Here is a 17,756-nt window from a genome sequence, read left to right on the forward strand (position 1 = left end):
TATGGTTGTAGAAGCTTTCATGGTACTAAAACACCTCTCTATATGCTGAAAGTTTTGAAGTTACTCGTGTTTTATCTTCCTATGCTTGTCGCTTTGTTCTTTGTGGATTTATTTGTGTACAAGATTCCTAAGAATAGGAAGTGGGTTAGACTTAAATTTGTTTTGAATTTTCTTCTTGATGCTCTCTTTTGCTTCAATTCATATTTCTTACGTGAGCATCTTCTTAAACTATCAAGCCTAGTTAAAAAGCGTTAAAGAAAAAAAGCGTTTATGGGAGACAACCCATATTTTATTTATAGTAATTTTTCTTTTTATTGAGTCTTGGAAGTTATTACTACTGTAATAACCGCTCCTTATCATTTTTATTTCGTTTTTGTGCCAAGAATAGCCTCTAATAGGAAGAAAGTAATGTTTGAGGAAGTTGCTGTCCAGAAAATAGATTATGTGTTGTTACCATAAAAATTCTTAAAAATAGCCAGAGCGTAATTTTGAGCTGTAATTTTTTATGCATATTTCCCAGTTTATTATATAACTTTCGTTAGTTGACCACTTTTCGAAATAAGCAACAGAGAATTTTTGGAAATTTCGATCTTTACCTGCTGTTCTGTTTTGATAGATTTCTGCACTATTTGTATTCGCCTCTTAAATATCTTTCTTTTGGAGTTCTTTTGATCATAGAACTATTTGAAAGGTTGTTACAGTAGCTTACGCTTTAATATATGTTTGATACATGTTAGTACTGAACATAAGTGGATTTGTTTATTTTGATTATACTAATGCTGCTAATAAAGAATTGTGAGAAATTTTTGTATAAAGAAAGTTTTCAAGTGTAGGGAGAGAAGAATGATGTGATGAGATGAAGAATGGACAAAATCTCAAGCTTGGGGATTCCCCTAAACCCCAATAAATATATTCAAGAGGTACAAGCGTCAAGGCTTGGGGATGCCCAAGACATCCCCTCTTGATCAACAAAGCAACATGTCATCTCTCTATACACTATATTTTCATTGCTTCATACGCTATGTGTTGTTTTTGGATCGTATTTATTTTTGTTTTTTGTTTTGTTTTGTTTTGTTTGTTGTAGCATATGTTGGATCCAGACACATTTGTTTTGGAGAATGTTCCGCTCCTTTTTAATTGCATAGAACGCTCTAGTTTTTGTTGTTATTGTTCCGCGAGTGCTCTAGTTTTCTGGTACTGCGTTTAGCTCTTGTGCTTTCACTTGAATTTTGTTCAGAGCACGTTAGTATTATTTATTTATATATGATTAGCTCTATGGTCCATATTGTATTTCATCTCTGAGAGTTATTTCAAATAAGTTGATTGGTGTTGGATACGAGTAAAATGTTTCATGACTATAGTGATGCAAATGGAAGCTTGTCTAGACTGTGGCATAGACTTTGGCATGTCATGTTGGATATTATTCTTGTCATATGCTTAGTATTTATTATTTTAGCATGACTTGTTTCAAATGGATGAGAGTGCATAATGTGTCATTAAAAGAATCATGTCTTGTTTCTATCATAAATACATAGTATTGCGGTATTCTCCTTTGATGCTTTATTGGGTTGACTTGGCGCATGCTTATACCATATTATAACTATAACCAGTCAACTAAAGTCTCTATGATAATTTAGTTTTTGATTTGTAATATCACTTTGTGCTTTGCTTGATAATGTTTTGTCGCTATACATGATTATGGCCCGTATTGCTCTCTTAGTTGGTCGCTTCTAGTCTTTTTGCTAGCTTCACTTGTACTCAGTATGAGATCTACTCGTGCATCCAACCACCAAAAACGAAAGTTGCCAATTGTGTCCACCATATCTACCTATATGTGGTATTTCACCGCCACTCCAAAGTAAATTGCTTGTGTGCTACCTTTAAACCTTCAAAAATTATCACCTGTTATGTGTAAATTGTAGCTCATGAGAAAGTAGTCTAAAAACTATTGTGGCAAATATTATGTCCTATGCATTTTTAGTTCTTATTTGTTGCTTGTTGTGTAATAACCATGCTGTCATGGGGAAGACCATCAATATGCTTTTGTTGAATATCATGTGAATTACTATGCATGCTCATCTTGTTTGAAGTAATAGAGATTTACCATGAGTTGCAAAGATTTGAGTATGCATATTGTTAGAGAGGAACACTGGGCCGCCAACTAAAGCCATGTTCACATGGTGGAAGTTTCAGTTGGGCAAAAGTTGAAATATCTGTTGTCCTTGCTTTCCTGGTATGGATGTCCAAAAAAAGTTGAGATTCATCAAAATTGAGAAATTAAATGAGATCCATCTCCTAAGGACCTTTGTACAGGAGGCAAGGAAGTACCCCTTTGTTACACTTGGTTAAAACATATGTATGCGATGAAAATCCATGGAAGTCCAAGCTAATTATGACAAGGTGTGAGCGCTATTGGTATATTATGCATGAGGCAAGCAAACTTATAGGAAGTAATTAAGCATAAGTCATACTATTTATCACCACCGTTGACATAAGTAGCACCTCTCAAAATAAATACTTTAAAAACTCTTATTGCTTTCAAAATAAAAAGCTATATCACATGGGTAATCCATGCTTCCCTCTGCGAAGGGCATTTTTTTAACTTTCATGATGAGTCTCTGATGCGTGTAGTTGACACGTCCGTTGGGAACCCCAAGAGGAAGGTGTGATGCGCACAGCGGCAAGTTTCCCTCAGTAAGAAACCAAGGTTTAATCGAACCAATAGGAGTCAAGAAGCACGTTGAAGGTTGATGGCGGCGGGATGTAGTGCGGCGCAACACCAGAGATTCCGGCGCCAACGTGGAACCTGCACAACACAACCAAAGTACTTTGCCCCAACGAAACAGTGAGGTTGTCAATCTCACCGGCTTGCTGTAACAAAGGATTAATCGTATTGTGTGGAAGATGATTGTTTGCAGAAAACAGTAAAACAAGTATTGCAGTAGATTGTATGCGATGTGAAGAATAGGACCGGGGTCCACAGTTCACTAGAGGTGTCTCTCCCATAAGATAAACAGCATGTTGGGTGAACAAATTACAGTTGGGCAATTGACAAATAGAGAGGGCATGACCATGCACATACATATTATGATGAGTACTGTGAGATTTAATTGGGCATTACGACAAAGTACATAGACCGCTATCCAGCATGCATCTATGCCTAAAAAGTCCACCTTCAGGTTATCATCCGAACCCCCTCCAGTATTAAGTTGCTAACAACAGACAATTGCATTAAGTATTGCGCGTAATGTAATCAGTGACTACATCCTCGAACATAGCACCAATGTTTTATCCCTAGTGGCAACAGCACATCCATAATCTTAGAGGTTTCTCTCACTCCCCCAGATTCACGGAGACATGAACCCACTATCGAGCATAAATACTCCCTCTTGGAGTTACTAGCATCAACTTGGCCAGAGCATCTACTAATAACGGAGAGCATGCAGGATCATAAACAACACATAGACATAACTTTGATAATCAACATAACAAGTATTCTCTATTCATCGGATCCCAATAAACGCAACATATAGAATTACAGATAGATGATCTTGATCATGTTCGGCAGCTCACAAGACCCGACAATTAAGCACAATGGGGAGAAGACAACCATCTAGCTACTGCTATGGACCCATAGTCCAGGGGTGAACTACTCACTCATCACTCCGGAGGCGACCATGGCGGCGTAGAGTCCTCCGGGAGATGAATCCCCTCTCCGGCAGGGTGCCGGAGGCGATCTCCTGAATCCCCCGAGATGGGATTGGCGGCGGCGGCGTCTCTGGAAGGTTTTCCGTATCGTGGCTCTCGATGCGGGGTTTCGCGACGGAGGCTTTAAGTAGGCGGAAGGGCAGGTCAGGGGGCCACACGAGGGCCCCACACCACAGGTCGGCGCGGCCAAGGGCCAGGCCGCGCCGCCCTAGGGTTTGGCCGCCTCGTGGCCCCACTTCGTCTCCTCGTCGGTCTTCTGGAAGCTTCGTGGCAAAATAGGACCCTGGGCGTTGATTTCGTCCAATTCCGAGAATATTTCTTTACTAGGATTTCTGAAACCAAAAACAGCAGACAAAGAATCGGCACTTCGGCATCTTGTTAATAGGTTAGTTCCAGAAAATGCACGAATATGACATAAAGTGTGCATAAAACATGTAGATATCATCAATAATGTGGCATGGAACACAAGAAATTATCGATACGTCGGAGACGTATCAGCATCCCCAAGCTTAGTTCTCCTCGTCCCGAGCAGGTAAAACGATAACAAAGATAATTTCTGGAGTGACATGCCATCATAACCTTGATCATACTATTTGTAAACATATGTAATGAATGCAGCGATCAAAACAATGTATATGACATGAATAAACAAGTGAATCATAAAGCAAAGACTTTTCATGAATAGTACTTCAAGACAAGCATCAATAAGTCTTGCATAAGAGTTAACTCATAAAGCAATAAATCAAAGTAAAGGTATTGAAGCAACACAAAGGAAGATTAAGTTTCAGCGGTTGCTTTCAACTTATAACATGTATATCTCATGGATAATTGTCAACATAGAGTAATATAATAAGTGCAATATGCAAGTATGTAGGAATCAATGCACAGTTCACACAAGTGTTTGCTTCTTGAGGTGGAGAGAAATAGGTGAACTGACTCAACATAAAAGTAAAAAGAATGGTCCTTCATAGAGGAAAGCATCGATTGCTATATTTGTGCTAGAGCTTTTATTTTGAAAACATGAAACAATTTTGTCAACGGTAGTAATAAAGCATATGTATCATGTAAATTATATCTTACAAGTTGCAAGCCTCATGCATAGTATACTAATAGTGCCCGCACCTTGTCCTAATTAGCTTGGACTACCGGGATCATCGCAATGCACATGTTTTAACCAAGTGTCACAAAGGGGTACCTCCATGCCGCCTGTACAAAGGTCTAAGGAGAAAGCTCGCATTTTGGATTTCTCGCTTTTGATTATTCTCAACTTAGACATCCATACCGGGACAACATAGACAACAGATAATGGACTCCTCTTTAATGCACAAGCATGTGGCAACAATTATTATTCTCATATGAGAGTGAGGATATATGTCCAAAACTGAAACTTCCACCATGAATCATGGCTTTAGTTAGCGGCCCAATGTTCTTCTCTAACAATATGCATGCTCCAACCATTAAGGTGGTAGATCTCTCTTACTTCAGACAAGACGGACATGCATAGCAACTCACATGATATTCAACAAAGAATAGTTGATGACGTCCCCAGAAACATGGTTATCGCACAACAAGCAACTTAATAAGAGATAAAGTGCATAAGTACATATTCAATACCACAATAGTTTTTAAGCTATTTGTCCCATGAGCTATATATTGCAAAGGTGAATGATGGAATTTTAAAGGTAGCACTCAAGCAATTTACTTTGGAATGGCGAAGAAATACCATGTAGTAGGTAGGTATGGTGGACACAAATGGCATAGTGGTTGGCTCAAGTATTTTGGATGCATGAGAAGTAATCCCTCTCGATACAAGGTTTAGGCTAGCAAGGCTATTTGAAATAAACACAAGGATGAACCGGTGCAGCAAAACTCACATAAAAGACATATTGTAAACATTATAAGAATCTACACCGTCTTCCTTGTTGTTCAAAACTCAATACTAGAAATTATCTAGACTTTAGAGAGACCAATTATGCAAACCAAATTTTAGCATGCTCTATGTATTTCTTCATTAATGGGTGCAAAGTATATGATGCGAGAGCTTAAATATGAGCACAACAATTTCCAAGTATTAAATTATTCAAGAAATTTTAGAATTACTACATGTAGCATTTTCCAATTCCAACCATATAACAATTTAACGAAGAAGAAACTTCGCCATGAATACTATGAGTAAAGCCTAAGGACATACTTGTCCATATGCAACAGCGGAGCGTGTCTCTCTCCCATACAGTGAATGCTAGGATCCATTTTATTCAAACAAAACAAAAACAAAAACAAACCGACGCTCCAAGCAAAGCACATAAGATATGACGGAATAAAAATATAGTTTCAGGGGAGGAACCTGATAATGTTGTCGATGAAGAAGGGGATGCCTTGGGCATCCCCAAGCTTAGACGCTTGAGTCTTCTTAGAATATGCAGGGGTGAACCACCGGGGCATCCCCAAGCTTAGAGCTTTCACTCTCCTTGATCATGTTGTATCATCTCCCTCTCTTGATCCTTGAAAACTTCCTCCACACCAAACTTAGAACAACTCATTAGAGGGTTAGTGCACAATCAAAATATACATGTTCAGAGGTGACACAATCATTCTTAACACTTCTGGACATTGCATAAAGCTACTGGACATTAATGGATCAAAGAAATTCATCCAACATAGCAAAAGAGGCAATGCGAAATAAAAGGCAGAATCTGTCAAAACAGAACAGTTCGTATTGACGAATTTTACTGGGGCACCAGACTTGCTCAAATGAAAATGCTCAAATTGAATGAAAGTTGCGTACATATCTGAGGATTACTCACGTAAATTGGCATAATTTTCTGAGTTACCTACAGAGAAAACAGCCCAGATTCGTGACAGCAAAGAAATCTGTTTCTGCGCAGTAATCCAAATCTAGTATGAACTTTACTATCAACGACTTTACTTGGCACAACAAAACACTAAACTAAGATAAGGAGAGGTTGCTACAGTAGTAAACAACTTCCAAGACACAAAAATAAAAACCAAGTACTGTAGTAAAAACATGGGTTGTCTCCCATAAGCGCTTTTCTTTAACGCCTTTCAGCTAGGCGCAGAAAGTGTGTATCAAGTGTTATCAAGAGATGGTGCATCGTTATCATGAGCTCCCCCATCCGTAGTGGTACTAAGGGCTTTGTCAATTTTAGGCCTATAATAATACTTCTTTGGTTTAGGCACTTTAGAGACATATATAAACTTTTGCTCCTTACCCACATAAGCTTTCTCCTTATATTTAAGAGAAGAAAATGTTGAACCCAAGGTTCCCATAGCTTTTTCAAGTTCGTCAATCCTATTGCTTTGATCGTCATGGACAACACAAGTTCCTAGGACACTAATTCTTTCATCAATTCCTCCTAAGGATTTATCAAGTTCATCAGTTTTATCAAGTGACATTTCCAATTTAGCTTCAATACTTGGAAAAATTTTCTCTAAGGTTTCCAATTTTTTCATAACATCTTCAAGAGAGATTTCAGTTTTAACTTCATCAACAGGGGGTATTCCAAATAGACTCTCAATAATGCAGCTAGCTTCTAATGCAGGAGTACTTAGGAAGTTACCTTTCGCGAGACTATCAAGAACATACCTATTCCAGCTAGAGATACCAACATAAAAATTCCTGAGTAGGTGATGACCCACAAGTATAGGGGGTGTATCGTAGTATTTTCGATAAGTAAGAATGTCGATCCCAACGAGGAGCAGAAGGTGTTGACAAGCAGTTTCGATGAAGAATTCCCTGTAAATGCTCACAGACAAGTATTCGGGGGGTTTTGATGTAACAGTTGAATAAAGTACGAGTAAGTAAAGTGCGAGAGTAACAATTGCAGCGAGTGGCCCAATCCTTTTTAGCACAAAGGATAAGCCGGTTTGTTTACTTATAATGACCAAACGTTCTCGAGGACACACGGGATTTTAGTCTAGTGCTTTCGCTACATACGGCTAAATAATCTTCATTGTTATGATAAGTGTTGTGTGGGTGAACCTATGCTAATGTACCGCCCTTCCTAGGACTAATACATACTTGTGATTATACCCCTTGCAAGCATCCGCAACTACAAGAAAGTAATTAAGATAAATCTAACCACAGCCTTAAACTCTGAGATCCTGCGATCCCTCCTGCATCGATATACCAACGGGGGTTTAGGTTTCTGTCACTCCGGCAACCCCGCAATCGGCAAACGAGTACAAGATGCATTCCCCTAGGCCCATAAATGGTGAAGTGTCATGTAGTCGACGTTCACATGACACCACTAGAAGAATAACACCACAACTTAAATATCATACCATTGAATATTACTCAACCATAGTTCACTACTAACATTTAGACTTCACCCATGTCCTCAAGAACTAAACGAACTACTCACGAGACATCATATGGAACATGATCAGAGGTGATATGATGATGAATAACAATCTGAACATAAACTTGGTTCAATGGTTTCACTCAATAGCATCAACAACAAGTAGAGATCGATACCGGGAGAGTTTCCCCTATCAAACAATCAAGATCAAACCCAAATTGCTACGGCGGTGACGGTGTCCAGCGGTGGAGACGGCGGTGATGATGGTGGAGATGATGATGATGGTGATGGAGATGATGTCCAGCTCGATGACGGTGACGATGGCGTCGATTTCCCCCTCCGGGAGGGAATTTCCCCGACGGATTCGTGCCCGCCGGAGAGCTCTTTTCTCTCTGGTGTTCTCCGCCCCGCAGAGGCGGCTGTAACTCTTCGCGAGGTACCCTCTGTGGCTTAGGTTTTCGGGATGAAGGGTTTCGCGAAGAAAAGGAGGCGAAAGGGGCTGTGGGCCCCCCACACCACATGGTGGCGCGGCCAGGCCATGGGCCGCGCCGCCCTATGGTGTGGGCCCACCCTGGGTCCAGCTGGCTCCTCCTTCTGGCTTCCTTCGTCATCTTGAAAAATAGGATTTTTGGTATAATTTCCTTCCACAGTTGATCTTCCGAAATATTGCGTTCTGACGGTGCTTTTTCCAGCAGAATCCTGGCTCCGGTGCTTGATCCTCCAATAATGATGAAACATGCAAAATAGATGAAATAACATAAGTATCGTATCCAAATATGAAATATATCAATGAATAACAGCAAATTATGATACAAAATAGTGATGCAAATTGGACGTATCAACTCCCCCCAAGCTTAGACTTCGCTTGTCCCCAAGCGAAACTGAACTCAGTAAACAGGACCACATGTTTATGGAGTGAAGAGTCGATAAATAAAATACGGACAAGAAGCATCATATTCATTCACACAAGACATTATAGTAAACAACTTCCTCATATAACTCAACTTGAAACAAGTATAAGGTAATCACAAATAAAGGTGCATAAGAAATCATAGTTGGTGATGGCAAACTTCGTTCTTGGTCAGAGAACAATTAACAGATTATATTTATCTCATTGAGCAGCGCTCTCTTGTTAAAGTTTATAGGGCACAACTTGCATACTCAATCATAATGGTCTCCTCGTAATCATTGATAACTTGCAAAGTTATATTCATTCAGATAAAACTTGTACTAAACAAAGAAGAATAAAAGACATGATGAAGCAAATCACAATATAATGGTTTGATCACAACTACTCAAATGCTTGCTTGAGATGGAGGGAAATAGGTTTACTGACTCAACATAAAGTAAAAGACAGGCCCTTCGCAGAGGGAAGCAGGGATTAAATCATGTGCTAGAGCTTTTTCAGTTTTGCAATCATATAAAGAGAATAAAAGTAGCATTTTGAGAGGTGTTTGTTGTTGTCAACGACTGATAGCGGGTACTCTAACCCCCTTGCCAGACAACCTCCAAAGAGCGGCTCCCATATTATTTTCATTTTATGTGGCACTCCTTCCAACCTTTCTTTCACAAACCATGGCTAACCGAATCCTCGGGTGCCTGCCAACAATCTCATACCATGAAGTAGTGCCTTTTTATTTTAGTTTTATTATGATGATGACACTCCCCCCAACCTTTGCTTACACAAGCCATGGCTAACCGAATCCTTCGGGTGCCGTCCATCAATCACATACCATGGAGGAGTGTCTATTTAGTTTAATTAATTTGGGACTGGGAATCCCATTGCCAGCTCTTTTTGCAAAATTATTGGATAAGTGGATGAAGCCACTAGTCCATTGGTGAAAGTTGCCCAACAAGATTGAAAGATAAAACACCACATACTTCCTCATGAGCTATGAAACATTGACACAAATAAGAGATACTAAATTTTGAATTGTTTAAAGGTAGCACATGAAGTATTTACTTGGAATGGCGGAAAATACCATGTAGTAGGTAGGTATGGTGGACACAAATGACATAGGTTTGGGCTAAGGTTTGGATGCACGAGAAGTATTCCCTCTCAGTACAGGTTTTTGGCCAGCAAGGTTAATTAGCAAGCATAAGAGTTGAGGGAAACAAACAAATATACATGTGATAGAAACAATCATGCATCTTCCTTGTAAGCACCAACAATTTTAACTTCAGAATAATAAGCTATGAGCTAACAAGAAAGAAAGATATGAAACAACTACATGTATTTCTCTTTTCTACTTAAACCTCAAAGTGTTGTTGCTATTGACCAATGCTAAGTTTGCCAAAACCAAATAGATTTATTCAATGCTCCCAAAGTGATACCAATACTAACAACGAGGTAAATCATATAATAGAGATTGCAAACTAAAATAAGATGTGCAATATATAAATGATAAGACTTCTCATTAATATTCCATAACGATAACTCACACCAAGGGATACATAGACAACCAACTAAAGGAGAGATACTTCCAAACTGCAACCCATCTTATACGATAACTTCCCTACTCATGATATGACACTACTTGACAATAAAAAGTAAAAGATAGTGATGATGTGATACCGCGGCACTCCCCCAAGCTTGGAACAAACCAAGGGGATGCCAATACCGATGATGAATTACTCCTTTGGCGATGGTGGTGATGAACTCCCGTCATCAAACTTCCAAGGAAGAGGCTCTCCATCAAGAAACGACATCTTGGTCTCGGGAATCCTGAAACTAGCAGCACGGCTTATGTATTTAAACCTGTTTTCATACTCACAGTTCTGATTCTGAACGTCATAGAGTTGTGCTTGGAGCTTGTTGGTGGTGTCGTGAAGTGAGAGGATGTCGCTCCAAAGCTTTGCAGTTTCCTTCTCATGTTCAGCAATGAGTTCAGACACAATCCTGTGGAAGATATCCACCTCACGCTCAGCCATCTTCTTGTATTTGAAAACCTCTTGTTCTAGCTTCTCCATCCTGTCTTCCAAGCTTCCTTCCCCTTTAGGACCCTGGACATCCTTAACCTGCAGTTCTCCTTCAACAAGCAGCAACTCCTTGGGGTGCATCCTCAGCTCCTCCATGTACAAGTTGCCAACATCCTTGCAGGAGCTGTCCTTCGGAGTTTCCGACGAAGACATGATGGCTCTAGATCCGAAGCAAATCCTGGCAGAAACAGCTCAAAACAAAACACGTCGAGAAAACGACATACGGACCTCCAGGGGTCCGGGGGATTATATAGCAAAAAAATTCACGACACAAGGAAAGTACCAGATCGAACTAGAGTCGGAAAGGGGCGACGAGGCGGCCAAACCATAGGTCGGCGCGGGCCCAGGTCGGGCCGCGCCGGCCTATGGTGGCACCCCCTCGTGCGTCCTTTCCACTCCGTTTCGAACTCGTAATTTTTCATATTTTCCAAAAACAGCAAAAATATTGTTCGGAAAGTAAATTGCGTACTTTTCATTACCGATCTTTACCTATTCAAAGTCGAGTTAAGTGATTGTCAATTTGCCCTTTGATGAAAGCCTCCGGTGTTTCCACTTGAATAATATCAACATCAACATTATAAGAATCACCCGAGATATAATGCTTGAGTCTTTGTCCATTCACCACTTGCGTGGCATTGCCTTGGAGAGAGCTAATTTTAATTGCTCCTGAACGATACACCTCCTTGACAACATATGGTCCTTCCCATTTCGAGAGTAATTTCCCTACAAAGAATCTGAGACGAGACCGATACAATAGGACTTTATCCCCAATATTAAATTCTCTTTTGATAATCCTTCTATCATGCCATTTTTTAACTTTCTCTTTAAAGAGTTTAGCATTTTCATAAGCTTCACTTCTCCATTCATCTAGAGAACTTAATTGCAACAACCTCTTATCACCGGCAAGTTTAGGATCTTTATTTAATTCTCTAACAGCCCAATAAGCTTTGTGCTCTAGTTCTAAAGGTAAATGACAAGCTTTCCCATAAACCATTTTATAAGGTGACATTCCCATGGGATTTTTATAAGCAGTTCTATAAGCCCATAGTGCATCCTTCAATTTACTAGCCCAATTCTTTCTAGTTTTATTAACAGTCTTTCCCAAAATAGATTTAATCTCTCTATTTGATAATTCTACTTGACCACTAGTTTGAGGATGATAAGCGGAAGCAATTCTATGATTAATACCATACTTAGCAAGAGTTTTTCTAAAACCTCCATGAATAAAATGAGAACCTCCATCAGTCATAATATATCTAGGCACTCCAAATCTAGGAAAAATAATGTCTAAAAGCATTCTTAAAGAGGTCTCACCATCAGCACTTTTTGTAGGTATGGCTTCCACCCATTTAGTAACATAATCAACAGCAACAAGTATATGAGTGTTACCTTCTGAAGACGGAAAAGGTCCCATGAAGTCAAATCCCCAACAATCAAACGGTTCAATAACAAGAGTATAATTCATAGGCATTTCATTACGTCTGGAGATATTACCAACCCTTTGGCATTCATCACAAGATAAAATAAACTTTCTCGCATCCTTGAAGAGAGTTGGCCAATAAAAACCTGATTGTAGAACCTTTTGCGCGGTTCTTTCTCCGGCGTGATGTCCTCCATAAGCACTACCATGACATTTACTCAATATCTCTTGTTGTTCATATTCGGGAACACATCTTCGCATAATACCATCCACTCCTTCTTTGTATAAGTGTGGGTCATCCCAGAAATAATGCCTCAAGTCATAAAAGAATTTCCTCCTTTGCTGAGCTGAAAAGGTTGGAGGCAAGTACTTGGAAACAATAAAGTTAGCATAATCAGCATACCAAGAATTTGTCTCGCGAGCTCACCTTTATTACAGCCAATTGTTCATTTGGAAAACTATCATTAACAGGAACAGGATCATAAGCAATATTTTCCAATCTAGACAAATTATCAGCAACAGGATTATCAGCACCTTTCCTATCTACTATATGTAAATCAAATTCTTGCAAAAGAAGTACCCATCTAATAAGCCTTGGCTTAGCATCTTTCTTTGTCATAAGGTATCTAATTGCAGCATGATCAGTATGAATAGTAACTTTTGAATCAACAATATAAGATCTAAATTTATCGCAAGCAAAGACTACAACTAATAATTCTTTTTCAGTTGTAGCATAATTTCTTTGAGCAGCATCAAGAGTTTTACTAGCATAATGAATAACATTCAGTTTTTTATCTACTCGCTGTCCAAGAACAGCGCCTACAAAGAAAATCACTAGCATCACACATAATTTCAAATGGTAAGTTCCAATCGGGAGGTTCAACTATAGGAGCAGTTGTTAAAGCTTTCTTTAGAGTTTCAAAAGCTTCCTTACAATCATCATCAAAAACAAATGGTACATCTTTTTGAAGAAGATTAGTAAGAGGCTTTGAAATCTTGGAGAAATCTTTAATAAATCTCCTATAAAACCCAGCGTGACCAAGAACACTACGAATACCTTTAACATCCCTCGGATAGGGCATCTTCTCAATTGCTTCAACTTTAGCTCTATCAACTTCAATACCTCTCTCAGAAATTTTATGTCCCAATACAATTCCTTCATTAACCATAAAGTGGCATTTCTCCCAATTAAGAACAAGGTTAGTTTCTTCACATCTCTGCAAAACTTTATCAAGGTTTCGCAAGCAACTATCAAAAGAATTCCCATAGACGGAAAAATCATCCATGAATACTTCCACAATACTCTCACAAAAGCCATGAAAAATAGCAGACATGCATCTTTGAAAAGTAGCAGGAGCATTACATAAACCAAAAGGCATACGCCTATAAGCATAAGTTCCATAGGGACAAGTAAAAGTGGTTTTCTCTTGATCTTTAGTTTTAATGACAATTTGTGAAAACCAGAATAACCATCAAGGAAGCAAAAATGAGTATTTTTAGACAATCTTTCTAGCATTTGATCAATAAATGGTAAAGGGTAATGATCTTTCTTAGTAACTTTATTAACTTTTCGAAAATCAATGCACATTCTATACCCTACAACTACTCTTTGAGGGATGAGCTCATCATTATCATTAGGCACAATAGTCATTCCTCCTTTCTTGGGAACGCAATGCACAGGACTAACCCATCTACTATCAGCAATAGGATATATAATACCAGCTTCAAGAAGTCTTAATACCTCATTCCTTACCACTTCCTTCATCTTCGGAATTAGGCAGCTGATGTTCAACAACAGGCTTTGCATCATCTTCCATATTAATAGCATGTTGGCAAATAGAAGGAGAAATCCCTTTCAAATCATCAAGAGTATAGCCAATAGCTCCTCGGTGCTTCTTCAATATTTCCAATAACCTTTCTTTCTCAATCTCTGAAAGCTTAGAACTAATAATAACAGGATATATTTTCTTATCATCAATATGAGCATATTTAAGATTATCAGGCAAAGGCTTTAATTCAAAAACAGGATCTTCCTTTGGTGGCAGTGTTGTACCCAAATCTTCCACCGGTAAATCATGCTTAAGAATAGGTTGGCGAAGAAAAATTTCCTCACGCTCATCTCTTTCTTTCCTAAAAACTTCACTCTCGCTATCCTCCAAATGTTGCTGCAAAGGATTATTAGGAACAAGAACAATAGATGCACACTGCTCCATTTTAAAATCATCACTAGGCAAATCAGCTTTATAAGGGGTTTTGGTAAATTTAGAGAAGTTAAACTCATAAGATTCACCAGCAAATTTAGTCAAATTTTTCTCTTTCTTGCAATCTATAATAGCTCCACAAGTATTTAGAAAAGGTCTACCAAAAATAATAGGACAATAATCACTAGCAGCAGAACCAAGTACCAAAAAGTCAGCAGGATATTTAATCTTACCACATAGAACTTCCACATCTCGAACAATACCAATTGGAGAAATAGTTTCTCTATTAGCCAGCTGAATAACCACATCAATATCTTCAAGTTCACAAGAATCAATTTCGTGCATAATCTCCGTGTAAAGCTCATAAGGAATAGCACTAACACTTGCACCAATATCACATAATCCATAATAGCAATGATCACCAATTCTAACAGATAGCATAGGAACACTAGCTTGTTTGGGTTTATTAGGATGTGAAACAATATTAGAAGCATCTTCACAGAAAATAATATGACCATCCTCCACATTTTCAGTCACAAGATCTTTAACTATTGCAAAGAGGTTCAACTTTTATTTGTTCTTCGTGTTCTAAGGTGTTTCTTTTCACTTTTATGAACCGCACTATTTATAACAGAGTACTCCTTCATTTTAGCAGGGAAAGGAGTTTTTTCAATATAAGCTTCAGGAATAACATGATCAGCAGTTTCAACTACAACGCATTTATTAATAGATGAATCAATTTTATCTTTATACGGTTCATGATACTTATCAAAATTCTTCTTTGGCAATTCATAATGAGAGGCAAAAGCTTTATAAAGATTTGCAGCAACTTGAGAATCAAGACCATATATAGCACTCATATTACGAAATTTATCAGTATCCATAAAAGCTTCAATGCATTTATAATCATAAATTATACCTGATTCTCTATCCTTGTCGTTCTCCCAACCTTCAGTATTTTCTTGGATCCGATCAAGAAGGTCCCTTTTAAACTCTTCTTTGTTGCGTGTAAATGATCCAGAACAAGAAGTATCCAGCAAGGTCTTGTCTTGAAAAGAAAGTCTTACATAGAAATTATCAATAATAACATTACCAGGAAGCTCATGAATGGGGCATTTGAGCATTAAAGACTTCAATCTCCCCCAAGCTTGGGCAATACTCTCTCCATCATGAGGCCAAAAATTATATATGCGATTCCGATCCTTGTGAATTTCACTTGGAGGATAGAACTTAGAATAAAACCGGGGCACAATATCATTCCATTCAAGAGAATCCCCATTATCCAGTAATTTATACCAATGCGCCGCTTTACCAGACAGCGATAAAGAGAATAGTTTCTTCCTCACTTCATCCATACCAATACCTGCACACTTGAATAAACCGCATAATTCATGCAAGAACAATAAATGATCTCCAGGGTGGACAGTTCCATCCCCTTCATAGCGGTTATCCATAACACGTTCAATAATTTTCATAGGTATTTTATATGGTATCACTTCCTCACCTGGCGCCTCATCCACTACCATTGTAGTAGTAGTAGATTTCCCAAATAAAAATTGAAGAGAAGATCTCTCCATAATGACTTATAGCAGCAGGCAGAAATAAAATCAGCACAAACAGTAAAGATTTTCCTTACCAATTCCACTTACCAATAGCGCTTCACTCCCCGGCAACGGCGCCAGAAAATAGTCTTGATGACCCACAAGTATAGGGGGTGTATCGTAGTATTTTCGATAAGTAAGAATGTCGATCCCAACGAGGAGCAGAAGGTGTTGACAAGCAGTTTCGATGAAGAATTCCCTGTAAATGCTCACAGACAAGTATTCGGGGGGTTTTGATGTAACAGTTGAATAAAGTACGAGTAAGTAAAGTGCGAGAGTAACAATTGCAGCGAGTGGCCCAATCCTTTTTAGCACAAAGGACAAGCCGGTTTGTTTACTTATAATGACCAAACGTTCTCGAGGACACACGGGATTTTAGTCTAGTGCTTTCGCTACATACGGCTAAATAATCTTCATTGTTATGATAAGTGTTGTGTGGGTGAACCTATGCTAATGTACTGCCCTTCCTAGGACTAATACATACTTGTGATTATACCCCTTGCAAGCATCCGCAACTACAAGAAAGTAATTAAGATAAATCTAACCACAGCCTTAAACTCTGAGATCCTGCGATCCCTCCTGCATCGATATACCAACGGGGGTTTAGGTTTCTGTCACTCCGGCAACCCCGCAATCGGCAAACGAGTACAAGATGCATTCCCCTAGGCCCATAAATGGTGAAGTGTCATGTAGTCGACGTTCACATGACACCACTAGAAGAATAACACCACAACTTAAATATCATACCATTGAATATTACTCAATCATAGTTCACTACTAACATTTAGACTTCACCCATGTCCTCAAGAACTAAACGAACTACTCACGAGACATCATATGGAATATGATCAGAGGTGATATGATGATGAATAACAATCTGAACATAAACTTGGTTCAATGGTTTCACTCAATAGCATCAACAACAAGTAGAGATCGATACCGGGAGAGTTTCCCCTATCAAACAATCAAGATCAAACCCAAATTGCTACGGCGGTGACGGTGTCCAGCGGTGGAGACGGCGGTGATGATGGTGGAGATGATGATGATGGTGATGGAGATGATGTCCAGCTCGATGACGGTGACGATGGCGTCGATTTCCCCCTCCAGGAGGGAATTTCCCCGGCGGATTCCTGCCCGCCGGAGAGCTCTTTTCTCTCTGGTGTTCTCCGCCCCGCAGAGGCGGCTGTAACTCTTCGCGAGGTACCCTCTGTGGCTTAGGTTTTCGGGATGAAGGGTTTCGCGAAGAAAAGGAGGCGAAAGGGGCTGTGGGCCCCCCACACCACATGGTGGCGCGGCCAGGCCATGGGCCGCGCCGCCCTATGGTGTGGGCCCACCCTGGGTCCAGCTGGCTCCTCCTTCTGGCTTCCTTCGTCATCTTGAAAAATAGGATTTTTTGTATAATTCCTTCCACAGTTGATCTTCCGAAATATTGCGTTCTGACGGTGCTTTTTCCAGAAGAATCCTGGCTCCGGTGCTTGATCCTTCAATAATGATGAAACATGCAAAATAGATGAAATAACATAAGTAT

Source organism: Lolium perenne, chromosome 4, assembly GCF_019359855.2.
Source record: "Lolium perenne isolate Kyuss_39 chromosome 4, Kyuss_2.0, whole genome shotgun sequence".
NCBI classification, from domain to species: domain Eukaryota; kingdom Viridiplantae; phylum Streptophyta; class Magnoliopsida; order Poales; family Poaceae; genus Lolium; species Lolium perenne.